This window comes from Trichechus manatus, unplaced genomic scaffold (genome assembly GCF_000243295.1).
Source record: "Trichechus manatus latirostris isolate Lorelei unplaced genomic scaffold, TriManLat1.0 scaffold00120, whole genome shotgun sequence".
Classification (NCBI taxonomy): domain Eukaryota; kingdom Metazoa; phylum Chordata; class Mammalia; order Sirenia; family Trichechidae; genus Trichechus; species Trichechus manatus.
The window spans coordinates 7,962,948-7,969,156 of record NW_004444056.1 but is presented as its reverse complement, the minus strand read 5'-3'; the positions used below and the strand labels follow the sequence as shown (position 1 = coordinate 7,969,156).

At 48.8% G+C, this 6,209-nt stretch overlaps 1 pseudogene; it reads right to left on the bottom strand.

The window, feature by feature from the left end:
* Positions 1-661: 661 nt before the first annotated feature.
* LOC101350223 (histo-blood group ABO system transferase 1-like) lies at positions 662-4,157 on the bottom strand (annotated as a pseudogene).
* Between the last annotated feature and the right edge of the window lie 2,052 nt (positions 4,158-6,209).

Genomic DNA, 6,209 nt, shown 5'->3' with positions numbered 1-6,209 from the left:
GGGAAAATACTATTTATACAACGTTCTAGAAAAGGCAAAGCTAATCAACAGTAGGAAAAAAAAATACCAGCAGTGATTGTCCATGGGGGGCAGGAACGGGGATTGACTGGAAAGGGTCAACAGGGAACTTTCTGGAGTGCTGAAGTTTATATTTCAGTGGAGTTTGTGGTACACAAGGCTATGCATTTGACAAAACTCACCAAATGATACACTTTAGATCTGTGTAGTGAATATTCACTGGTTGTAAATCTTACCCCCAAAAAGAACTTCAGATAAATATTGATTGGACTCTAATTCATATTATGTATGTTGAAGTATTTAATGGTAAAATATACTGATATCTGGTACTTATTATCAAACAGAGAAAAAATTGGTTGGTTGATGGATAGAAGAGGAATGGAGAGATAGATAAGATATGTGATGAAGCAAAATTAGCAAAACGTTAATGGTATAATCTGGGTGATAAGCATACATGTGTTCACTGTACAGTTCTTCTAACTGTTCTGTATCAGTTTGTATGGTGAGTGGCATCAGCCACTCCAGAAGACGAAATCAAAAGACATGCACTCACTTTACCAAACTTTGACCAATTTTTTATCAAAATCCCAACATCACTAACATTTATTGCCAGCCTACAATTAATGTAGAAAGTGTGGTCTCATCAGTTCCAGAGGGCTTGGTGGTTCTTGGGCATGGCCACGTATCACAGTTTCCTGAGGAAAGGTGGTCTGCACAGCATCCTCTCATCCCACAGGTACTCAGGGGAGAGCACCTTGGCGGGCTTATGGCACACCTGCTACTTGTTCAGGTGGCTCTCGTCATGCCACTCAGCCTCGATGTGATTGGTGTGGTCCACCATCATCGCCTGGTGACAGGCCTTGGTAAGCCTGTGCACCTCTAGCACTGAGCCCCCGAAAAAGCTGCCGGCATAGTAGGAATCACCTTCATCTCTTGGAATGTGGGCCTGAGACAATGGGTGGCGTTCATACATGAAGGCCTGCTGATTGGCAACATAGAAGCCAGGTGCAGTGTGCCAAACAAGGAGAAGAGGATCTCCACACCCATGTGGTCGCTGAGCTTCATGTCCGGGTCTAAACACACCAGGTATTCCACCTCAGGCAGGAAGCGCTGCTCGGAGAAGTTCCTGATCATCTCCATGCGGTGCATGGACACACCCTGCCAGCGGGGGTAGTCGCAGACCTCGAGGTCCACCACCTGCCAGCCTTCCTGGAGGAGGACGTGTGGGACCTCAGCTGGCCAGTCAGTGAAGACGTAGTAGTTGACCTTGTGTCCCACCATGAAGTACTTGTCTGCAGTCTCCAGGAACAGCTTCAGGAAGACTACGTATCTAAGACCAGGAAAGAGAGGGCGGGAGTTAAACAGAGTGAACAGCAGCAAAAGAAGGAGACTTAGACAAAACTGTCTCATAAAATGGTAGCCATTCTACTCTCTACAGACGATGTGGCCCAACTGTACTGGCATATGCAGGGACATTCAAATTTGCTTGGTGTTGAACAAATATTCACAAGAACAAGATATTTCATTTATCCATAAGGTTTCCAAAAGTTCAAAAAGTTGTTAATATCCAATGTTACTCCAAAACTCTAGACCCTCCAACAGCTTTGTGTCTCTTAAGAAAAGAAGAAAAGCCATTTGAGGCCCTATAGTTGTCTACCGTGTTCTACACTGTCGGCTCTGACCTCTTTCCCCTTCTCTTCCATCCCTCTGCTCTGGGCAGCCAACTCCTTGATGATCTGGACACATGCTACACATGCTCCAGGGCTTTTGCTCCTCCTGTTCCCCCTGCCTGGAAGCCGTTCCCTGCAATGTTCAGCCCTACAGCTCTCATTCCCCTCCTCACAATCAGTTCCCCAAGAGAAGACCTGATTCAAGTCCTGGGCTGCAGGTGCTCTATAGCTCCCTCTGCAGGTGCTCACGCAGAAGCGTGCAGATGTGACAATTCAGCAAGTTCTCGTGCTGAGATGTGTGTATTTCCCTATGTGGAAACGATAACGCGATAAAAAAGAAAAAAGAGCAAACAAACATATAATTAAATAAATACCAACGCAAGTCACTCTGTATCTCGTTATTCAGCCTTCATTATGTGTTTAAAGCCCAGATCACCCTCTGGTGTGTTTTGTATTTGTGTTTACTTGTTCTTCTGTCTTCTTGCGCTAGAATATAACTGCACGAGAGCAGGGACTTTCTGTGTTTTGTCGACTGCCTTCTCCCCATCATCTGGCACATAATCGCTGTTTAATAAATATGTTTTGAACAAATGAATAAGTGAAAAATTCCATGCAGTTGATGATGTGGGGACGAAGGACTCTCATGCCCTGCTAGTGGGAATGTCAATGGTTTAACCCTTTTGGAGGCCACGGTGAGAAACTCTATCTAGAGCTTGAGTGTGTATATCCTTCCTCCAACTCCACTTCCAGGCATATACCCCACAGGCCTACTCACACACGTGTACAAAGACCGAAGTATACAAGTTTACAGGCAACTCACATCATCTAACGTTGGTAAGCATGTGAGCAACCACAATTCCCAGGTATTGTTGGTGGGAATGTAAAATGCTGCAGTCAACTTTGAAAAAGGCCTGGTAATGGTTTTCTTTTTTTTTTTTTTTTAATAAAACTAAACACACATGTAATCTTTGACTGAGCAATTCCACTCCTAAGTCTTTAACCAACAAAAAATATCACATGCCTACACAAAAGACTTGTCCAACAACACTCATAGAGGCTTTACTCACAATAGCCAAAACTGGAAAAAACCCAGGTGTCCATCAAAAGGGGAATGATAAACAAGCTGTAGTATACCATACAACGGGATACTACTATTCAGCAGAAAAAAAAGTGCTCCTGATACACGCAAAACCATGATCAATCTCAAAATAATTATGAGAGAAGGCTAACACAGAGTACAGGCTTTATGACCCCAGTAGGTAAAACCCATCTCATGGTGGTGAAAATTCAGAACAGTAGTTGCTGTTGAGGAAATAGGGGCTGGGGCCTACTGGGAAGGGGCATGGGGGAACTTTCTGGGGGTGATGGTGATTTCCTATGAGTTGATAGGGATTTCTGATACACAGTTGTATGCATTTATCAAAACTCAGCAAACACAGAATTAAGATATTACTCTTTATTGTACATTTAACTTTCAGAGAAGGAACACTGTAAACACACACTGAATTCTAGTTACTGATTTGCACTGAGACACATTTAGGAGAAAATGTGCTGTGGTTAGAGTCCCTAGGTGGTGCAATTGTTAACACACTCGGCTGCTAACTGAATGGTTGGAGATTTGACTGCATCCAGAGGAACTTGATCTTTTTTTGGAAGTAAATCTCAGGCCTTAAGAAAGGCCTGGCCATCCACTCTCAAAAAATCAGCCACTGAAAACCCTACGGAGCACATTTCTGCTCTGACACACATGGGGTCATCATGAGTCGGATTGATGGGAGGATGACTGGTTTGGTTGTGATATCTGGCTAAGCCTCGGTTTGTCTCCCGGTTAGGATGGGGTAGGGAGCACCCCTTATTGGCTGTGCTTAGATGAAGCTCCCAGCACGCGGAATGGGACACCTAAGCATCACTGGCCTCACATCCACGCAGAGGAAGCTGTCTGGTGACTTAGGGCAGAGGGGCTGCTGTTTGAGCAAGGGCCTACCTGGGCCATGGAGATCCCAGCACGCCCACCTACTGCAGAGCCGCTCTGCCTCCTCCCTCTGTGGTGAGCCAGCACCTGGACCGGAAAAGGGTGGCAAGAAGGACCCTCCCGCCCACTCCGAGGGCCCTTCACAGTTCTCCCTTTTCCTCCTCCGCCACCCGCAGACTTACCTTTTGATGGCAAACACAGTCAGCTCGATGGTGATGTTTCTGAACGGCGTGTCCAGGATGGCAGAGTCAAAGGCCCCGTCCCAGATGATGGGGGCAAACCAGGGAGTTGTGACCAGCACGACTGTCTGCCTTCGGGGACAAAGCAGAGCGCACTAGAGCAGACAGGGGAAAGGCGGCCACAGGGAGAAAGGTTTGTACAAAGGGACTCAGCGGTCAGTAGTCGGCTTAGAGTAGACATGGGACTCCAGACTCCCAGTTCAGTGCTGTCTCCGCTACCAGCTCAGAGGCTGAGACCCGACAGAACCGATGACCCATCTCGCCCTTCCCGCTTCTCTGGCTCGGGCTGAGAAAGCTTGGTGCCATACCATGGCGTGTCCCTGAGCACCAGCCCTGTGCTGGATCCCACAGTCTGTCAGGCAGGCCTGGGCTTGCCTCCCGACCTGCCCCTCACCAGCTGTAGGACCTTAGGTAGGTTCCTTCACCGCTCTGAGCCTCAGTTTCCCCACCTGTAAAATGAGGCATGATCAGGTGGTCACTAAGCACCCTTCCCACACTGGAGCTCTGAGGTATGGTGAGGCTGAGGGGAGCCCTAGGCAAAGAGAGCTTGGCTCCTCTGAGCTCTGCTTCACATGGTTTTCTGGGTACCATGGCAACCGGCTTCTGTAGAAGTGATATTAGAGATTAATGCCTGGAACACAGAGAACACAGAGAAAACTGCAAAGCATGTAACTGCTGGCTGAGGTCTAAGAGCAGGACTGTCGGGGGTGTGGCTCCTGCAGGGGTCAGGAAGGCCTAGCGGAAAGGGAGGACCAAGGCACCTTCTCCCCTTCCTTTCCTAGGGTTCTCTATGTGTCTGGCCTCCTCAAGCCTCCTCATGGTCCTCCTGACCAGCCCCCACCTGAGACTCCACTGAGTCAGGGATGACTTTTGTGAGTCGTTCTGGAACCCAAGGGCTCCATCTGCTGCTGAGGGGAGGGATAAGAGAAGGTGATGAGAGCATGAAGTCATCAATAATTTAAAAAATAAAAATATATAACCCTGTCATAAAAAATGCACAGCCCAGGTGAGAGTAGAGACAACTTCCGTGTATGACGCCCTGACCCAATTTCTCAAGAAATAAAGTATGAAATGAGGCAGCCACCACAAGTCAAGTACCCATCACCACCCCCTCCCACACCAAGCAGGATGATGTTAGCAAGCTGAGGGGCAGTAGTGTCAGGAAGGGAAGGAAAGAAAAGGAGGACCAAGAGATCACACACTGGGTTGGAGTGGGAGGAAGTCACTGCTGTGCAAGGTGCCCAGATCAATGACAAGGCAGGGCAGGGCATGGGGAGAGGAATGGAGAGGGTGGGGCTTTCAGACAAAAGCTCTCCTGAAACAGAGAATGCTCACTGTCCCTGTCACTGGGGAGTGGAGTAGCCCAATCTGCCCCCTCGGAACATGAGGAGCCATTAGGCCCCAGAGTCCCTCCCACTCCCACCCATGCATCAGGCCTCTCTTCTACCTGGGAGGACTTTGGGGGGCGATGGTAGAGACTCCTGAGGAGAGGGACAAACACCCCTTGCACAACTGCTTGTGGATGAAAATGCTCAGCTCTAGGGATGGAGAGAAGGCAGAGGTTTCCGTGTGGAGGGAGTTCAGAGCCCTTCCCCATCGCTTGAGCAGCCCGAGAGCAGCCACCAGCCCCACCTGCTCAGGGCTGTACCTTGCCCAGTCCACAGCTGCACAGGTCCCCAGTCCAGAAGCCTGAGGTTAGGGGAAGGCCACCTCTGGTGGTTTGCTTGGAAGGAAAGAGAGGAAGAGAAGGTAGAAGCTGACGTCGACTTGGGGAGGGCCTGATAGGGAACTCCACTACCCTGGACTGAATGTTTCAGCTCTGAGCCGCCCTCCTGGGAAACCCCATAGATCTGTCTCCACTGTCTCCATGGAGTGGGGAAGTAAGAAGGCCAGAGCACACCTGGAGCCTTTCCATTCTTTCACTACAAAGCTTTCCCAACCCCTACTGGCCTTGGAGTCTCTGCCAAATACAAGCAACGGTGGCTGACGCCCTTGCTATAGCAAGCTTTGAATAAATAGCTTCTGTTTGTTCTCATTTGGATTGTCTTTGCATATTTCTACAGACCCATCTCCCCCCCCCCCACCGACAAGGTAGAAAAGACAGAGAAAGGAAGGGAGTGAAGAAGTTTCTTAGAGGAAACACACCTGTCCAGTCACAGCAGTTTTGCCCAGGTGTAGGCAAAGTGGCTGGTTAGCAGCAAGAGCTGACTGGCCTCTGCAGTATTCTCCCAGGTGACTTCTGGCAGCCTTTAAAGCTTAAGTTCCTTGCTTGGTTTGGAGGCAATAATGTTGAAGGCCAAGGAAGTGCCA